At 41.9% G+C, this 21,128-nt stretch overlaps 1 long non-coding RNA gene across 5 annotated transcripts in view; it reads right to left on the bottom strand.

The window, feature by feature from the left end:
- Positions 1–21,128, bottom strand: part of LOC132004561 (uncharacterized) — a 112,364-nt gene that overhangs the window by 12,771 nt on the left and 78,465 nt on the right. For 2 of the 5 annotated variants that reach the window (XR_009400542.1, XR_009400546.1), the window contains exons 3-4: positions 13,793–13,918; positions 11,454–11,607 (exon numbers count right to left, since the gene is read on the bottom strand). This is a non-coding gene — a long non-coding RNA (uncharacterized LOC132004561). Of the gene's footprint in view, positions 1–164; positions 1,529–2,557; positions 2,661–3,692; positions 3,744–7,746; positions 7,805–11,453; positions 11,608–13,792; positions 13,919–21,128 lie in introns of those variants that run through there. The other 3 variants (XR_009400543.1, XR_009400548.1, XR_009400547.1) reach the window with 3 other exon arrangements.

Raw genomic sequence — 21,128 nt, 5'->3', positions numbered from 1 at the left:
TGGGTAGGGTGCATAAATAATGAATTCGGTAACACTGAAAAAAAAATTAAAGAAAATAAATAAAAATTCTTGGAAAAAATGTTGCTTATCACAAAAATTGAATACACATTTTAGGTAACATAGTTAATTCTTTATTACTATTTGTATTAGTCAGTGATCCACATCACTGTCCTTTGAAATTCTGATCTGCCAGAAGATTTTACATACCTGGAAACTGTTACAGTTCCAACCATAAGCTGAAGCAGCCATTATGTGCATTAACCATGTTTACTTATGCTGGCTAATGTCTGATTGCTGTAGGATTTTTTGATACATTCAGGGATTAGCAAACCTTGACGTATTCCTTTGCTGATGGTTGGGTGGATGAGGACCCCAGATGGAGAGTTCTATTCAAAGCCCTCCATACCCCATTTAGAGTTCCAATCTTAAAATAGCTGTCTTATGAAGGCTCAGATTTAAACCACTAAGGAAAATTGCAGATGGGCTTGGGAAAGGATGGGGAGGACAAACAGTTCAGTATAGTTTTGCCCCATGGAGTGGATGACTTTTAGATGCCAAATCAGGCAAAGAGTGCATTTTTCATGATTTCCCACAAATACAGAACGTTGCCTTAATTTCCAAGAAATACCAAGATTTCTTGGTGGAAGAGTGCACAGTTTGCTGAGGGAACCAGTTGTCTCCTGTGTATACTGACCAACTTCTGGAGACAGTTGCGGAAGCCTAATTATCCTTGTTGAAGGGCCAATTTGGTTTTCTCAAAACCCAAACTCTCAGGTGCTGCATTGCGCAGAAAGACTTGTTCCTTAAAATTATTGACTACTTATACTCTCCTTGTCTTTCATGTTTATTCAAAACAGAATTCAACCTTCATTCACAATTATGTTGATTTTTTAAATTTACTTTTCTTTTGTGTGATGAAAGAGATTATTTTTTTTTCTTCCCATCCATTACATGATGGCTTGGATATTCCTACAATTTGTTCTGGTAAGTATGCCTCAGTTTAATCAATAAAGCCTCCAATTTTTATAACTGAGAAGTTGAGAATCAAACTTTGAATTTTATCAAATATTCCTACCATCTCCTGGGGAGCCACCCAGACTCAGCTGATTGGGCATCCAACTCTTGATTTCAGTTCAGGTCATGATCTCAGGGTTGTGAGAGCAAGCTCATGTAGGGTTCTGTCCTGGGCATGGAGCCTGCTTAGAATTCTCTCTCTCTCTCTCTCAAATAAAAAAAAAATAAAAGATAACCACCACCTCCCTAAATATTCTAGTGATAAATCTCTTTTCCTTTCCCCCCACCAAAATGGGCTTAAGGTCTAAGTTGGGGTAAAGGTAGTACCTCATTTTTCAGGTAACAAGAATTAGTGTGTGGAGTAGCCCCAAGCCATGCCAATTACAGTCCTCCCATAGTAATGAAAGATTTCTTTCCTTGCAAGTGGTGAAGATGGGAGAAATTTCCAGAAGCTTCTGGAAGTTGGGAGTCCAGTCTTGTGATGGAAGACTGTCTGCAAGAGGAGATACTGAAGCTATATGAGAGAGAAGCAAAGGTAAGTGTAGAGAAAAGATCCATTATTACATCCTTCAGCCACAACCTGGCCCTTCCCACTACAGTGGTCAACAAATGGCCCTATTTGTTTCAAATAGTTTAAGTTTGGCTTCTCACTTTTGCTACTAAAGAGAGTACTGAACTGAATAGCTCTTGGACAATAGATTTTCTTGATACAAAGCAAAGGGTACAACTGTGGCTGAGAGAGGCTGCCCACAACAGGTTGGAAAAGAGTCCAGGGGTATGAATACCCCTTTTCTACTGCTTTCCCTCTTTCCAGCTCCTGGAGCATCATCAAGCCACCTTACCTCTCAGAACCACATCTTCCTGTACAGAAACGCATGAGTCAACACCACCTTACAATGCCCATTCCTTTTTATTTTCTGTATTATCAATGATTTATCATCTTGGGCCTTGCTGACTCTGGAGCGACCACCCATCCTAGGGCTGGCCAGTTCCTAGAAACAGTAGAAGGCTTGCCTGGCGGCATGATTTTGATATGCAAGCCAATCAATTCAGTGTGTGTGCATCCAGCTTCCTCCTCACTCGAAGTCTCACACTCCAGGCCCCTATGTCCTGCTCTATTCACCCCAAGGCCAGCTACCAGATGACTAGGAATAACTCCAATGTGCCAGAGTGCACTGAATTATTTAAAATAGCCAATCCTAAATCTGCTTACCCTGCCTTGCTTGTTCTTTCCCAAGGAAACCACAGTAAAAGCTCCTGCTCACATTTTCCTCAGTCCTCTGCTTCCTGACCACCCCCAATGCTGTCATGTGTAGGTCTCCATGGTTCCCTCTTGGGAACCATGAGTAACAAACTATCTTTCCAACAGCTATCATCTCCTGGTCTGTGGGCCTCATCGTAACTGAATAATAATAATAAAGTCTATATTTTAAAACACTATCCCCCAAGGTTGGTTGGTGAACTAAGGCAACTCATGTAGGTCTAGGCATGATGAGCTTAGACAATTTGGCTGTTCATTAAATGTTAGAAAAGACTGACTTACTATTAAGATCTGAGGGCATCCTGAAAGTGGCTAAAACTGCTGCATTTTGAATCCCAATAGTTGATATGCAGTCTTTGCTTGCAGACCTCCAGAAAAGTAGATCCTGTGACAAATGTACACCATTATTTTTTTTATCTCACTCATTCCGTGGACATCTATGAAAGACCTACTCTTTGCTAGAATGGTGAGCAAATCAGATACCATTTCTGCCCTCATGGAGCTTAATTTTATAGATGAAAGATGCTGAACAAGAACAAACAACCATGATATATACTGTGAACACTAAGTAAATATTGTATTTGACCATGAAACCTCCTTTCAGCCAGCTATTAGAGAGAAAAGAAAAAAAATTGTTTAAGATTAATTCTCCAACTTTAGATATTCTCCTATTTATCTTCTGTTTTTCTTACTGAGATAATCATGATAGTTCTATAAATAATATCACAGTCCTCTACATAATAACAAACTAGATATATTCTTTTTTTTTAAGATTTTATTTATTTATTTGACAGAGAGAGATCACAGTAAACAGAGAGGCAGGCAGAGAGAGAGAGAGGGAAGCAGGCTCCCTGCTGAGCAGAGAGCCCTATGCGGGACTCGATCCCAGGACCCTGAGATCATGACCTGAGCCGAAGGCAGCGGCTTAACCCACTGAGCCACCCAGGCGCCCCCAGATATATTCTAAATAATAATGCCTCAAATGTGTGCTTTACAGTTTACAACCCACTTGCATATCTTAGCAATTATACATGAGAAATATTCATTTCCAAGGTGCTTTTATGTGGTCCTCCCCTAAAACTTGCTGCTCCAGTTAGAGGGAATCAACCCAGAGCAGGTTAGAGCCAAGGCTCTGAGGGCCTCTGACTCAAACACTGAGTGTCTGTGGTTTGGGGGGATTGTGGTATTGCTGCTGTTGTGTTAGTAGATGACAGAGTGTGACATCCTGCTTTGGATGCCTCTGAAGATGAGACCGATAAGACCTACGGCCACATGACATTCTCCTTCTTCCTCATGTGCTATGATCTTACGTCACTCTTGCCACCCTTACAAGGTGAGTCCCCAGGATGGATGTAGAGCACCACCAAGTTGAGAGTCCCTCTGGCCATGATGAATGACAATGGGAATGGGGGGCACACAGACATCCAGGTCACACAGTCCAGAACAAGTGTTGCTCCAGGGAGGGGAACTGGCAAAATACAGGTGTTACAGAAAATCTCGTGAAAATCAGGATCCTGGAAATGAGAACTTCTCACTTGCAAAATCAGATTGCTTTTTAGGTTAAGGACTCATGGTGAAAACATGGATCTTTCTGCTTGAAGCAGCACCCTTCTGAACAGCCAGAGTGGCAACTAGCAAGGAAATAATCACTTATATGCCGGCTCAGACTTTTCAGACTTCTTAGTCTGAAAGCTGCATAGAATTCCGCCATCAACTTACATATAAGCAGCCCTGCGTACTAGGAACAAAGTACCTGAGGTCACCCTCAACCCGCTTCCCTGGCATTGAATCTGACTGCTTTCATCTTGAGTCATAAGAATGTATTTACTGCTGAAAGATGGAAGTTGACCTGTTCTGCCTGCAGAACAGGGCCCAAGGGATCACAGCTGGAGGAAATGCCTGCTGTTGCTCAGAACAAGAAAACCAGGGCTTCAGAAAATCTTGATAGCCAACATATTTTCACACAAGGAAACTTCATGCACATCGAGCTTAAGTTATTTGGGGGAAAAAAAAGTGTTGATATCGAGCCACTTAAGCAATACTTGACGGCACCCATGCTTGATTGAAAAATAAAATACGGTGTCTCCTGTGGGCACACTGTTCTGACTTCACAAAATTGCTGCAGAAGCCCAGGGAGCCTTGCAACTCAGTGATGGGCGAATCTCCAGAGGTTTAGAGTTCAAGTTCAGTTCGGGTAATAGCTTAGCTGCTTTTATGTTTCCAGAAGCTTAATAGAGTCTGGGGGAGGAAGAAAGGGGTGAGGAAAAGAGAATTGCTTTGAGTAGCTGATTGCAAATGCACAGATCTGAAGAGTAGGAAGGACAGCTGGGAAAGCATGACCTCAGCCCAGACATGGCACATGGGGCGTACCAGGAGGACAAGTCCTCAGCTGCATCAAGTGGCAGTGGGAGAGAGAAGGTATTTGCTCTCTTGTTTCTTATTCTGAGGTCTTGAGTTAACTTAGAAAGATGAAGGTCGTGTGTGTCATTTTCTTTGATCCACCCACATCAGCTATAAATGGGCTCATCATTTCTGCTTGCACAGTACTGAGTTCATTTGTCTAGAATAGTATTGGCTTATGATGCTGAATCACTCCTCAACTCAACATACATATGTTTAAGACCTGTCATGGTGGGTCCATATGCATTGTTGGGAGGTAAGTGAGGGGGTCTGAGTTGAGCCTTAAATAGTCTACTTTCTAGAGCCAGCACCTGAAATAGCAACAATGCATATGGACAGTGATGTTTCCCAGTGACCTGGAGCAGGTTATTTCAGGTCCCCATTGCTAAAATAGAGGTCATAATACCTGCTTCATAGAGTTGTCGAGAGGATAAAAATGAGGTAATATATGTAAAGTGCTTAGAATTGTGCCAGGCTCATAATCAGGGCTATATTAGTGGCGAAAACAGACACTAATCAAATAACCACCAAGAAAATGGATAATTATAGAAACTGTGATGTGTGTTATGGAAGAAAGATATGTGGGTCAATGAGATCTGGATGAATCTGTGAGAGGGAGAATCAAAGGTTATTCCAACATGGTGATACTGGAAGGGAGAGATCCAGTCGAGTGAGGCCTTACTGAAGGAAAAGAACGATTTGGAGAGCATTCCAAGCTGTTCCACATGATTTACCTCCTATCAGATCAGTGATTGGTAAGTTCTTTTGTTCTGTGAAGGGCTAGACCCCATGGTCATGAAGTCCCTGCTGCAACTCCTCAGCTCTGCTGTGGTAGTGCAGAAGGGATCGCCAAGCCCTTCGCTGAGCTGTCTGCCTGCCTAGGGCACAGACTTTGTCTTAACCACCTTTGCAACCGCAGTCCCTGAAGCTTAACAAGGTTCTCAATAGATGTTTCCTCCAGAAATAGGAGTAAACAAGTAATATCCACTCAGGAGAATACCTTCACTCTAGGATTCTGTTAGGTATCGAGAAGGATCAAGATATAATATAAATGACAGTTATGTGTCTGATCTTAATTCAGTTCAGATTACCATCTCAGTGAGATTGAGTCCCACCCTCGGGTTCTTCCTAGGGCTCCTTGCTCAGCACGAGCCAGCTTAAGACTCCTTTCTTTTCCCTCTGCCCCTCCTCCCTTAAAAAAAAAAATAAATAAATAAAGACATCTTTTTAAAAAGATACAATAGGACTCAAATTAGAGGGTGCTTTCCCTAGTAAATCCACTTTGCGGCTTCCACCTTAGGTGCGTCATCTCTTTAAGGATCCCATCTCCAAGTACATTCACATTCTGAGGTGCTAGGGGTAAAGGCTTCAACATATGAACTTGGTAGGAGCACATTTCAGCCCATAATAGACAAAGAAAGCAACTGGAATTATAAAGTATATGTCACAGCTTAGCTTTGAGCCCAGGATTCTGAGGAAAGTCATGCTCTTTGGCAGAACAGCAACTTGTCCAGTCCATGGATGCTCCCAAGAGGGACTTCATCTTTCCATCCTTGGCACCCTGTATCCCCTCTATGCAATTTTTCTTGAGAAGCAGCCCCAGGCTCCAGTTGCGAGTCTACTGCTGATCTCCCCAGGACTCAGTAGAGAAGCTCCTGCTGGACCAATTGCTCAGAGTGTTCTGCTGTGGGAGGGTCTTTGGGAATGCTTTTCCTGTTTGTGCTGTTCTTCTTCTTGGGAAAAAAATAAAATCAGGTCCTCGGGAGACAGCCAGTTTATCTAGCTAGCTCAGCAACATCATGCCTAGAGCCTTTGGAGCCCTTCAAACAGCTCACACAGAAGGTCTATTCAATGCATTAGGAACCAGGCTCTTCATTTTTTTCACCAGTTAACTCTGAGTCATGGGTCTACTGTTGTACTCAGTTCTATCTTCCCATGTCTTAGAGCAAGACACAGTTCCTCCAGGTGTCCCTTATCTCCAGATGAGCTGATGCTACTCCAGAAATGTATGCCAATGTGTTCCTTTCTTTCCTATGCCTGTGACTTCTGACCTCATTAGACCTTCAGCTCTCAGTGACTTCCAGCTGACCTCTCCTATGATCTCCTCCTGTCCAAGCCATCCTCTACTCAGGTCACCAGAATAATTGGTTTGCAACTCAAATCTCTCCGTGGGATTCCTACATGTGAGAGTGTTCATGTTTGTTGAAAAGGTAAGGATTATTTCCTCCCCACAAGGACTCAACCCTTCCACTCCCCTGTGTCACAGCCCACTCACACACCCATAGTCGTGAGCTTCTTGCCATCATTGGTCCACCCTAAGGTTACTGACCCCCATATCTTGCTTACCTTGCTTCCTCTGCCTGTGATGCTTTTGTTTATTTCCTTATCAATCTCTAGACCCAGTTTGGTATCATCTCTCAAGGAAGCTTTCCCTGTTCCTTCCCATACTGGGTTATGTCTCCTACTGTGATTCCCTATTCATACTGCTGTCATTTAGTTGTTAGATTGGATTGTATATCCTGTTGTGTATCCAACTTCCTGACAAGACCATGAGCTTCTCAAGAACAGAAGTTGAAAGTTACTGTTAAAGCCCTAGTACTCAGAAGAATCCTTCAAACAAAGAAGATCCTCAGCCAACACTGAACTGAGCTCCTGGTTTTCAAGCCCTCACTCTATGTCCCCAGTCTACAGACGTGGCTGAAAACTACCACACCCTCTCAGCAGTCTTTAACCTAAGATTTGCAAAGAAGTTGGCAATGGTCCCAAATCCATCTGCTTTTGTTCTATCTGTTGGCTCAGGGGCGTAAATGCAAATCAAATCTTAAGAACAACTCAAGGTAGCCGGGTCATTCCTCCGGGAAAGCATGTAAATTAAGCTCAGCTAATGTCTCCGGATTTTGCCAGCCATGGAATTATGCTGAAAAGACAGGGAAGTAAACACAAGTCTCTCTGCCTGCATCTTGTCTTCATTGACAGTTAGTGAGGATTCTAGAAAAGCCCCATACCTCAGTCTATCTTTCACCCAATAGGATCTCTATTTCTTGATCTTTGGCTTAGACTCACCTGAGAAATAAAATGGAAATTTGTTGCCCAAATGCAGCTTGAGTGAAGGCCTTGTTCTCTCCTTCTCTGAGATATAAGAAGGGAAGACTCTCTTTTAGACAGAAATGTACTATGAAAATTCACCCCTTTTATGCATGCAAATTATGAAAACAAAAAGGCGAGACACCCTTGTTTCAGCCAGGGCAACCCAGTTAGCAACATATTCCATCTTCCCCTTGCCTCCCTGGGAAGGTGATTTTCTTCTTACACAGAAGTATGAGCATTGAAAGTAGAGACAGAATGCATGTTGCTTCTCAAGCACCTGTGCAAATTAGATTTGCTTCTCTAGAAGGCAGAAAAGTCCCCAAATACCTGCATCAATGGTATCTACAAAGAAGATTCTCACTATACACTAGATGTTTGTGTCTTCCCAAATCTCATATGTTGACATCCTAACCCCCAATGTGATGGTATTTGGAGGTGGGGTTCTTAGTAGATGAGCAGGTCCTGAGGGTGGAGCCCTCATGAATAAGATTAGTGCTTTATAAAGAGACACCAGAGAGCTCTGTCTGTTTTCCACCATGTGAGGGTACAATGTGAAGCCAGCAGGCTGCAGCCCCAGAAATAACTCTCACCAGAGCCTGAACATGCTGATGCCCTGCTCTTGTACTTGCAGCCTCCAGAACTATGAGAAATACATTTCCGTTTAAAAGCCACCCATTGTTTTGTACTTTTGTTACAGTAGGAGCTGCCCTAAGACAGTTGTGGATGCCAGAGCTTCTCTGAGCTGTCTAGAGCCCCAAGGAAATGTCGAATTACCCCAAACACGTCTGAGTGTACGTGGAGTGGCAAAATCACCTCATCACAGAAGACACCAGTTCTCCAACCCACAAGCAGTCTTGTACTCCTTTTTTTTTTTAATTGTATTTATTTATTTATTAGAGAGAGAGAGGGAGAAATAGAGAATACAAGAGGGAGAGTGGGAAAGGAAGAAGCAAGATTCCCGCTGAGCAGGGAGCCCAATCTCAGGGTTCAATCTCAGGACCCTGAGATCATGACCCAAGCTAAAGGCAGACACTTAACAACTGAGCCACCCAGGCACCCTGCAGTCTTGTACTCTTATAATAACAATCTTCTAGTCTCAGCTTAAAAATGGGTCTGCCTTCAGGGTACAGTTATGATATCAACCTGATCCTGGGAAAGTCTTTCTTCCTTGAGCTTCATCTTCCTCACTTCTAAATGGTAAGTTTTATACTCAATGCCAGTCAACATTTTTATCAGAGGGAGTTTGGGAGGGCTTGCAATATCATAGACTTGTTTGAGAACCAGAGGAAACTGTACACTCAAGAAAAAATGTCCATTCTGCATGAAATATCACTGGGAGAAAAAATCTCCTAAACCCATCAATCCCATGGTTGCCCCTGGAATCCAAGTACAGAATCCTCATCTGGCAAGAAAATTCTATGACTTGGAGGTTTGGGGGCAGATATTGCAGAATTAAGTAATAACAATGAAGAAAACCCCAGGAACATGCAACATAATCCCATTTTTCAAAACTCTCTGATTTCTGAGAAGAATGACTAGGGCTCATTTGCATGCAATTTCCAAATATGTTTCATGGTATAGATTCTGTGTGATTTAATGGGTAGTGATCTTCCCAGCGTCTGCCTGTCCTTCTCCATAGTTCATTATAATTTTCTGCATGTTCTCCAGGATTCCCTCCCTGCTCTGGGTACTATAACGAAGGGTGGCGGGATAGGGGCAGGGGTGGCTGTGGGAGGTACAGGACAGGCAGATCTGTTCCATTTCTCCCTGAAAGCTCTCCAGACCTCAACGTCATTCACCTTCCCCATTACTATTCAATGTCTGCTAAACATTTATAGTCTCACTTTTAAAATTTATTCATTTTACCTGGGACGCCTGGGTGGCTCAGTGGGCTAAGCCGCTGCCTTCGGCTCAGATCATGATCTCAGGGTACTGGGATCGAGGCCCACATTGGGCTCTCTGCTCAGCAGGGAGCCTGCTTCCTCCTCCCTCTCTGCCTGCCTCTCTGCCTACTTGTGATCTCTCTCTGTCAAAATCTTTAAAAAAAAAATTATTCATTTTACTTATTTCTTATTTCATTCCGAAACATATTGAGAGCAACTTTAAAGATGTAAGAAGATTCTAAATATATTCTAAACATTGAAAAGCAAACTCAGGATTAAGAAAGATGGAGAGGGAAACATTTGAACCACAAGTGTCAATGATGTTTTTTAATTACGTGTCAGATTTGGCTTTGCATTTCTTTGCAGCCAGGACACAAAAGAAAAATCTAACATAGCCCTCTTTATAAGAAAGCTATAAATGAACAAATTCCTCATGGGACAAAATTACATTTTTTTATCCCACTACTAAATTCTAAAAGAGATTTCTCATGTGAGTCCTTCTGAAAACAACAGCATAACATGATAGGCATCCTTGTTGGAATATTAACAATTATATGCACATACATTTCCTAGACTTATATCGAGAGCCTGACAAGTTTCTGGTTTCTGGGGATCCAAAGTGAAAAGGGGTTCCAGACTTCCATGAGATTCCTGAATGAGAAGGATTGTAAACTGATCAATTTCAAAACAAATGCAGAGGAACGAGAAGATTCCACAGAGGATGGTACCTGCATTCAGTCATGCATGCATGCATTCGCAAAGTGTATGTGGATCTCCCAGTACTGGCTGAGCATGGCTCAAAGCCCTTGGGATAAGTCAGTGAGCAAGATGGACAAAACCATTGCCCTCTAGGAACTTACCTTACAGTAAGAGAGACAGAAATAAATCAATTAACATGTGTGTATCCATGAGGTCAATGATAAAAAATCAAGATAAAGCAAGCGGGAAGGACAAAGAGAGAAAGGGGGGGGGGGAGAGACCAGAATTGCTCTTTTTTTTTTTTTTTTAAGACTTTATTTATTTGAGGAAAAAAAAAAAAAAGATAGCAGGGGTAGGGGCAGAGAGAAGCAGGCTTCCTGCTGAGTGCAGAGACTGAAGCCTAAGGGCTCAATACCAGGACCCTGAGATCATGACTTGATCCAAAGTAAGACACTTAACCAACTGGATCCACCCAAGGTGCCCCCAGAATTATTCTTTTAACAATGATGATCAGACAATCCCTCTAAGGGGAATATTTGAACAGAGGCTCAGAATGGAAGGAGAGGCAAGGCATGTAAATATCTGAGGCATGAATGTTCCAGGCAAAAAGATCAGAAATCACAAAGACACTATGATGGGCTAAGTGATGGCCCCCAGCAGAACAGAATTTGACTGTGCTTGGAAATGGGGTCTTTAAAGATGTAATGAAGTTAAAACGAAGTCATTAGATTGGGTTCTAGTCCTGTACAGTTGGTACATATACTCAGGACACAGACACAGAGGACGGACCAGGTGAGAACACAAGGAGAAGATGCCATCTGCAATCCAAGGAAAGAGGTCTCTGAAGGAACCAAACACTTGGTTTTGGACTCCTAGCTTCCAGAACCCAGAAAGAATAAATACATTTCTGTTGTTTAGCCTCTCAGTCTCTGTGGTACTTTGTTCTGGCAGCTCAAGCAAGCAAAGAGGTCTAATGTGGGGATTTATTTAACATTTTTAATGAAAAGCTTGATAACACAAAATCAGGCAGTTTTTGAGGGACTAAGCCATGACTTATCCTTGTCTTTCTGCTTTGTGCAGAGACACACTGGATGCTCAAAAATACTTACTGGCCAGTGAATGGAGGAATTAATGGATGAGCAAGTTATAAACAAGGATCCCAGTCCATGCTCCACTTTTTGGTGCCACATTGATGTTCTCTCTAAAAGGAGCATTTGCTGAAGTTTTCTCCAAGTATCTCATCAGCTCTGAAATTCTGTAGCTCTATGGCCAGAGAAAGAAAGAGGGAAAAGTTACATTTGAATCAAGTGCTATCCAATTCTTGTGTCCCACATTAATCAGGATGATCATATGTGCAAGTGGCTTCCGTGGCTGAGAAACAGGTTCATGATCTGTCGGTGGACAGTGGGTCCTGGCTTTTTCTCAGGGGGTAGCTCAGGGGCTTTGATATGATAGGTAGAACTTCTGTTTCATGAAAGTCTTAAATGAGTGAAAAACCAATTTATGAGCATTTTGAACATGGTCTAGGCAAACCCAGCTTCCTTCTTACCACCAAGATCTCCAAGCAAAGGAGCTCTTGATTGTTCTAATACAAGGAGAGAGCACCAGAATAGAAGTAACATCCAAGATCTCATTAATTCACTTAAATAGTGCCTGATGCATAGTAGCCTCTGGACTCATCTCCCAGGGCTTCACTTTTGTCATCTGTAAAATAGGACCATGATTCTGCCTGTCAGGCCTCATAAATCTCCCAGGTAGGTTATTAACAATAGCCCAAGTTTGCAACTGTTTTTTATAGCCCTTGGTACAAATGAACCAACCACCCAACTTTTGGCTGGTGTTCAATGGCACATGATCTTAGTGTGATGAGTGCACTGGGAGGACTGATGGACAAGGGGAAGAATCAACATTTGAAATGTTCCTCAGGCACTGTCACCTTAGTGAGAATAAGTCTCTGATCCTTTCTTATATGAAGAGGAGGCCACAACAGTGAACACCGTGGAGGTCTAAGGGAGTGCAAGGGAGAAAAGGAAACTGCAGGGGGTACATGGACCAGAGCCCTCTCTCTCGGAGACGCAGCTTTGCTATGCTTTAGCCTTTCAGAGGTAGACTAATCTTTGTTAAAGGCGCCAGCTTCAGTGTTGCAGAGTGTGCATTTTGGCTACTTATATAATTCCCCTGAGCCTGGACGGCCACATCTGTCTAACAGGGCTGTCCTGCAGGCTGGTGGGAAGATGAGATGAGTTTATGGGTATGGCACACCGCCTGGTGCCAGCAGTGTAGACAAGTCCTGGTATGTGCTGCTCCTGCCTGCCTATGGTGCTGCCTGGGGCTACCCGGACTGCCATAAGTGGCTTACTTCTAGGTTGTCAGAGGACTATAAGCCTGGCAGGAATCTCAACACCACACACTTTTTGTACATAATTCTAGTCTGAGTTTGAAAACCTGCATCCTGGTCCTGGCCCTACTCATAACTTGCTCTATGCTCTAAGTCTCATCCTCTTTCTGAAACTCCATTTCTCTATCTCTGAAAATGGAGGCTGGATCCTTTCCCCACTAAGATCCCATTTGCTTTAATAATGCAGAAGATGTTTTGTGTGCGCACATTGTCTTGTAAGAGCAAATGTTTATTTGGTGTTTCCTACACCATGCTCTAACACTTGATGTGTTTAAACATATTCAGTCCTCACAAAGCCCCATGAGACAGCCCTTCTTATTCTGTCTTTCACAGAAGGAAGCAGAAGAGAGCTTAAGTGACCAGTTAAAGTCACAAGACAGTGGAGTCTTCCAAATTCAAAACTAAAATTGAGCAACCTGGCTATAGAGCTCAGACTCCCTTTTGTATAACTGTTCCCTTTGAGACAGATGTCCATCTAGTCTCACTTTAAATATGAGAAAACTGAGTCTCAGACATTCTCAAAGGGTCTCAGACAAGGGGCCCAGAACCTTCACCTCAAACCTCCTGCTACCAACACCTGTTATCTTGGGCATAGTGTGAAAAGCTGTCCTTGCCAGGAATTCTGCCCCAGATGAGATCTCCCTGTCTCCTTGGAGTCTGGCCTCTCATTTCCTGGCTTAGGTCTACCCTGATGGGTTTTTTTTTTTTTTTTTTTTTTTTTTTTCTTGTTTGGGCAGCTTCCCCTCCTACCCAGCTCCTGGCTGTTTGAGAGGGAGGACATCTGCCAGTGAACAAGCACATGCTTCCATGTTAGATTTATGAGATTCTGGATCAAGTCCCCAAAGAAGCAGATTAATCACAAGAAGTTATTTTCCTTTTAATTAAAAAATATTATCTACAGTGGCTCTGGCCCTGCTGATTCTCAGAGCAGACAATAAGGGTGAGCAGAGAGAGTGAGTAATATTAATTTTCCCCAACTAATTTAAAGATAACATCCCTCACATGTGCCAACGGCTAACACGCTTGTTTGTGAACCAGGTCGTCTCTTACCTCTGGGCTCTGAGTTTCCTCTGCCTTTTTATTGACTTTGGAGACATTCCCAAGGAGGGAGACATGCAGAACACATAGTGAGAGATGAGACCAGTTACAAGCATCCTTTTTAGGAACAAAAGTCATCTGGAAAGCAGAGGGAAGGAAACTTTCAGCCAAAAGCCAAGACGCTACAGATTTCATGAAGAAAACTCTGAACTTCAAGATTTGACTCTGATATTAGGTATCCATGGTATTGTGGGATGAATTGTATCCTCCACAATTCATGTACTGAAATTCTAACTCCTAGTTATTTGGAGATAGAGTTTTTATAAAGGTGATAATTCTACATGAGAAGCCAAGGGCATGCCCTAATCCAGTCTGATTTCTATCCTTGTAAGAAGGGGAAATCAGAATCCAGACCCACAAAGGGAGAAAACCATGTGAGGACAGAGGGAAAAATACAGTCACTTACAAGCTGAGAAAAGAGGTCTCAGAAGAAGCAAAACCTCCCAACATTTTGCTCTTGAACTTCCAGCCTCCAGAACTGTGAGACAATAAGTTTCTGTTGTTTGAGCCACCCAGTGTATGGTATTTTAGCAATACATCTCTAACAGGCTAATGTAAAAGGACGGACGGACCTATCTGCCCTAGAGGAAGTGTATGAGAATTTATCTCCAGGTTCCCTGCTGGTTCTGTTTTTCTCAGCTGGAATATCAGGGCAGCTGTGTAGCATGCCTAACAAGAACTCAGAGATAAAGATCTTGAATACTGAGTAGGCTTTGAGGCAGGACCAATGTTGCAAATTTCTGTTTTCCATGCAGTCTTAGAAGCCCACTATGCATCCTCAGGTTCCACACTAAAGTGAAGTTTTCCCTCCTCCTTTCTCATGCTACTCCCCACTTCCCATCCCCTTTGGATGCCTGAAGGTTCATAGAGTATCACTCCTCTGCACCCTATAGCCCATCACAATTACCACACTCTTTTGACATTGATTAGTACGTTTCATGGATGGATAGCATAGTGACCAAAAATAATAGTCATTCTGTATCCCTGCCTTTTGCAGTGTGACTTTGTACTTTCTCTCATCAAAACTGAGTCCATTTACTTCCTGGCCTCTTGAATCTTGGCTGGCCTTATAACTAGCTTTGCCCAGTAGAAAGCCTCAGAAGTGACTTTGTGTCAGTTTCAAGTCAAGGCCATGAGAAACGACATGGTGGAGAGTCCGGAAGCCCAGCCACGGTTATTCTAGACTAGCCTACAACTTGTCAAGCCTAAAACAATTAAGAAAGCCCAGCCAAGACCAGTAAAGTTGCCTGTCTCACCAAAGCTGACCACTGAATCATGAGTAAGTATGACTTAAGTTAGAACAACCCACCAGAGCCCACCCTAAATCAATAAGTCACCAAATCATGAACCAAAGAAACAAGTCTTTTCAGGCCACGACATTTTGAGGTGTTTTGTTACATAGTACATCCTGACTAATACACCACTTCTCTTGTCTCTCCTCCCAGAATGTTGCACCTTGAAAGCAGGAGGCATGCCTTCATCATTTGTGGAATGCATACAACATAGTAGCAGTGTGCAGAAAATTTACTAAATGAAAGAAGGAGGAAATTTTTCCTTTCATACATTTAGCTACTGAATATATGATTTGTGGAAGATTGTATTTTCAAACTGGATACTACAAGGTAATTTTGCCTCACCCCCATCAAAACTTAGAGCCTATTTCTTCACCTCCTTGTGTCTGCACAAGCCCTGTGACTGGCTTTGAGCAATAGACTACAGCAGAGGTGACACTGCTAGATCTTAATATAGCCTTTAACTGGCCTGATGCTACCTCTTGGGAGCCAGGTGCAATAGAGTACATAATACCAGTTTTGATAATCCCAAATCATGTACAGAATCCCTAAGGATGGAGAAAGAGAGGCACCAAGGAGCCCCAAGGTCAAGACATGAGAGGGATATGCCATTGACAAGTGGATACTCTAGACTTAACTGTACCAGGAGGTACCAGATGAACTACCTAGTTCAGTCCTCCCCCAATACTTGACCAACAAAACTGAGGACAAAATAAATGGTTGTTTTAAGCCATTAAATTTTGATATTTTGTCACAATATCTTAGCTCATTTGTCCTGCTGTAAACAGAATATCGTAGTCTGGGTGGTTTATAAACAACCACATTTTATTTCCCACAGTTTGAGAGGCCGGAAGCACCAGGATATTCAGTTCATGAAGGACACTTTCTAGTTCATCCACGGCCATCTTCTTGCCGTGTACTCACAGTGCCGTAAAGGGCAAGAGCCTCACTGGGGTCTCTATTACAAGGACACTAATGCCTTCCAAAGGTTGCATGTCCTAATACAACCACATTGGGAATTAGGCTTCAACATATGAATTTCAACCCACAGCAAATAAATAAACAAAACACGGATAGCATGTTGCAGGAGAAAATCTGGCTCTAGAGCCATTAAGTAAAGATTTATATCCTGCCTTGAATTCTTACAATTATGTGATTATGGGAAGCTCACTTAAATTTTCCAGTTTGCAGTGCCCTCCTGCCTATGATGGGGATGAACTCACTCATTCAATAAAGCTCCATTGAGTGTTTGGAAGGAACACAGTGAATAACACACAGTCTCTGCCTTGAGGGAATTAATAGTCTGTTTGAGGAAACAAGGCAAGGGGCCAGCAATTCACAGGACAGGGCTATCAGCTCTCCATTGCACTAAGTAGAATTAACCCTGGACCATTTGGGAGGCGTTGGGAGAATAGGAGATTTACTTCTAGGACTAGTACGGTAAAAGATAGATGATGTAAAATATAAAGTGGGACCAGTGGTGCAGGGAGTTTGTTGGCTCAGTACGAAGTTGTTTAAGGAAAGGGAGCAACATGTCTTTGGAGTTCAGAGATAAGGCAGAACCATGGAGACGTCCTAAGAAATAACAGCTGGATTGGGAGTAGCAGCGAATGTGTGTGGTGTGTATTTCCAATTCAAGTCCATTATTGCAGATTGGACAAATCTAGGAGAAACTAAAATGAACTTCTCAGAAATGAATTGTGCAGTCGATTTTAACCTTTAGGGAAGACACAGCTTGATGAATGTGCCATGAAAAAGGGTTACTTTAAGCACTGTTGAGAGGAAAAAAAAACAATTTTAGAAGAAGAGATGGTTTTATAATTCAGAGAAATGTTGGGGGAAGCAGTGGAGAATAGACAAGGAGATTAAGAAATACAAACTTTTGTCTTATTTTGTTTTAAATGGAAAAACTACAAACCAAATAGTGCCCAAAGGGAGGACTCTGTTGGAGTAGGAAAGTGTAGCTCCCTGAAACAGCTAACAAAGAGAATGAACATTATTTGATATTGTTTCAAGCTCTGTGCAAATTATATCAGTGTCTGCATTATAACTATTTAATACAGGAACAGAGAATAAAACTGTGGAACATTAATTGAATCAGAGGTCAGGAGGTTCCAATAAAAAGTTCCAAGCATAAGAAGTATAATGGCCAGACCAAGGATGGGAGATGAATGTTTCATCTAAGTGGCAGGAGTTCCAGCTCCAGGAATGTAGAGTCCTCCACCCAAGGAAAGTAAGGTCAGAGGGAACATTTCCCCCTTTACTCAAAGGCTTTGGATCAGGCAGATAAATAAGATTACTAGTATATTATCAGCACAGTAATGCTGGGAAGTTGCTTTCTTCCCACCTTGGGCCAAATATAAATCTTTCAGAAGGAGAAAATAATAGAAAAATAAATGTGACAAATAAATCATCTTTGGGAAATCAGTGTTCCTTTCTTCTACATGTGGGTTCCCTGCTTGCACACTCTCTCCTAGACCATACTGTGAGTTCGACGCACATGGTTCTGTTCCCGAAAGTCCTGAGCCTACTTCCAAGGCTTTCATGATCCTCTTGCTTTGGTATGTTCTAAGAAAAATTACTTGGCAATCGAACTAAAAGTGCTTCCCGAGAATGTCTTTATCTCAGGTCCTCTAGAATTGCACCATCTATTCCGAAGTAAGTCACCGACTACTAAAAAGAAAGTGTAGGAAATGTCCCCTGGTTGCTGAATACTCTAAATATGGACTGATTCTAGAAAAATTCAATAGATATCGAGACTCTAAGTCTTAAGGAAGTTGCTTAGAAATTAGAACTAAAGCATAGAACAATGAAATCTCTTCAGGTATGCATTTTCATGAGAATGGGAGAAGTGATGATAGCATCAAATATTTGCGAAGTGCATTATGCACATAAACAAAAAATTAGAACTAGTTTACACCATGTAAAGAAGCAATGACCATGTCATCCTTCCAAGTGCTTAGGTCACCCTTCAAAGATTAAATCTGGGGAAATTTCAATAGATGAGACCAGCTGTAAAAGTAACTCACGATTAACAGCCAGGTTCCCCCAAGAGAATTAGGGAGTCTTGGGTTGAGACTTGGAGAAATATAACTGGAATGGGATTATTCCTGAGAAAGCATAAGCCTCACCAAATGAAAAATTCTGTTTTTTGAAATAAAAAAATGAATCCACAGAGAAAAGGTTTTCTCAAAGGAGAGGAATGGAGAGATAAGAAAGGCAATGGGTACAGATAAAGCACTTATGATATGCTGATAACTTGGCACAGCCACCCAACAATTCAGTAAGGTGGATGATGTGATTCCCATTTCCCAAGAAACAGAAGCTTATGAAGTTCAAGACACCATCCTAGGGTCACTCCTGTAATATTTAGCCTAACTTGGATTTTAACACAAACGACACAAAACAAGAGTTGGATATGTCTCACTCAGAGAAAAGGGCACCTGGATGAGGGCATTTGACAATAAGAAACCTATAACAGGTGAATGGAAAAGAGGATTTAAACTTAATATCTTGAAGACATTGGTCATGATCATCCTTCCAATCCCATTTTCTGGCTTTTCCTTCCACTGCCTCCCATTTCTTGTCCTTTCACTCACCAAATAACAGTCTGAGTGTCATTTGGATGCCCCAGACTAGCCAGTAGGGTAAGAACTGGCTGCACAGGGGAAGTGATTGCAGAAGACACAGTCAAAGATGGGGTCCGATAATAATAAGTCATGCCCTTGTATCTTGCCTGCCCTTGGGTGCAAGCTTGTAATCAATACTTGTGGCTTGCTTATAATCAATGGATTATGGAAAAAATAACAGATGTCATTCTAGTATTAAGTTCTGTTCTCTAATACTCTGTCTTAGCAGACTAGAATTATAAAGATTCTCCTGTAGTCCTTGGGAAAGTAAATAGTCATGTTCCTCTGAAGAGGACTACATGGCAGGGAAATGTGAGCAACCTCTAGGAGTGGAGCATGGCCTCCAGCCAACAGCTATTAAGAGTCAGGGTTGGATGAGGGGTGCCTGGGTGCCTCAGTGGGCTAAAACCTCTGCCTTCAGCTCAGGTCATGATCCCAGGGTCCTGAAATCAAGCCCTGCATTGGGCTCTCTGCTCAGCAGGGAGCCTGCTTCCCCCTCTCTCTCTACTTCCTTCTCTGCCTACTTGTGATCTCTGTCAAATAAATAAATAAAATCTTTAAAAAAAAAAAAAAAGAGTCAGTGTTGGAGCACCTGGATGCCCAGTTAGGTGTCCAACTTTTGATTTCAGCTCAGGACATGATCTCATGAGATCAAGCCCTGTGTTGGACTCCATAATAGGCATGGAGCCTGCTTAAGATTCTCTCTCTCCGTGCCCTCTTCGGCAGCACATATACTAAGATTCTCTCTCTCCCTTTCTTAAAAGAAGAAGAAGAAGAAGCAGGAGAAGAAGAAGGGTCTTTAGTAGTCAGATATCCTCAAGGAATTGAATTCTGCCATCAACCTGAGTGAACCCAGAAACAGATCCTCCCCATCAAGTCTTCAGATGAAAACACAGACTAGGCTGACATTGTCATTGTAGGTCGATGAGACCCTAGGGTTGAGGAACTTCTGCTGTTCCAGATTCTTGACTCCCAGAAACTGTGAAATAATAAATACATGCCATGTTAAGCTGCTAAGTGTTTGGTAATTTGTTATGCAACAATATAAAACAAATACACTGAGTTTCAAATCTACTCGTTAGAACAAATAGCACTAAGTATATGCTGTCTGTGTACTTGTAACAGCAACTAGCAATTCTAGTATGTGTACATGTATGGGCCTGTGTGTGCTGACAAGCTGTGCATATAGACTAAATGAAGGCCTAGTACTAAGAGAAGCTGATAGAATAGAGAAATGCAGGCCAAGAGAGAAAACACAAGGTAAACGAAGGGGAGCACTTGACATTCATGAATCTAAGATGCTTTCTACTTTGATACTCCCTGAGCAATGGTTTAAAGTCTCATATCAGAAAATCAATTACTTTTATGCTGTGTGATTTTAGGAAAATTATTTAAACTCTATGGCTCATTTTTCTCATGTATAAAGTTAAAATGATAGTGGTACTTACCTCATAGAGTTGATGTGCACATTAAATGAGATAATATAGGTTAAGTGCTTAGAACCAGGCCTGACACAAAGTGAACACTATATAAACATTTCTTATGGGGAATCCATAGCTAAAAAATAAGGTGTCACTTATGAACTCAGAAAGTAGGACACATGCTTTCCATAGTCAACCTCTATGTCCCAGTGCCTACAAGAAGGTCCAGGATGAGGCTCCCCAAACTACGATATTATAGGTGGAGTAACTGGCCTTTGACTTTGCACAAACCCAGACATACAACCACACATTTATCACCATTGAGATCTGTTTCCTAACTTTTCCACTGTGTACCAGCAAATAGCAAATAAAAACAAAAATAATGTAGGAATAAAACAACTTTGTCTCCCATGCATAATAGATGGTAATAAATCATTCATCAGCAGAAAAAACAAGTGAGTGGTCATGCATTTCAGCAAATAAATCACCAGCAATGTTTCTGGAAACTGAAATAAGAAACATCTGCAGGGAATCGAGCAAGGCTACCAAGATGAATAAGTCAGATGCACCATTAGTCTGAATTAGAGTCTAACTGATTTTAGGGTAAAGTCCATCTCCTGGCTGATGACTCTAACCTCAGGTGTTACTATATAATTTGACCTTGTCTGACTGAAATTAGAGTCCAGAATAGTCTGTTTCCTGGCATGTAAAAGGAATTTGTAACTGATTGAAAAACCAAGCTTCCTGGTTGCTGGCTAGGAAACTGGTATTTCAAAATCCATTTGGACCAGAGATGTGCTTCTGACACATTTTGATACAAGCAGAAAATCAGAAAAGTGATTCTGACAAACCAAACACAACATTAATGATGAAATCTCTCATCCTAAGGGAAAGATTTAAGAAATTGCCTATCAAAGAAAGTCATAAAATCTTGAAGCTGAAAGAG

The sequence above is a fragment of the Mustela nigripes genome, chromosome 1, assembly GCF_022355385.1.
Source record: "Mustela nigripes isolate SB6536 chromosome 1, MUSNIG.SB6536, whole genome shotgun sequence".
Classification (NCBI taxonomy): Eukaryota; Metazoa; Chordata; class Mammalia; order Carnivora; family Mustelidae; genus Mustela; species Mustela nigripes.
This window is presented reverse-complemented; position numbering and strand designations above follow the sequence as displayed.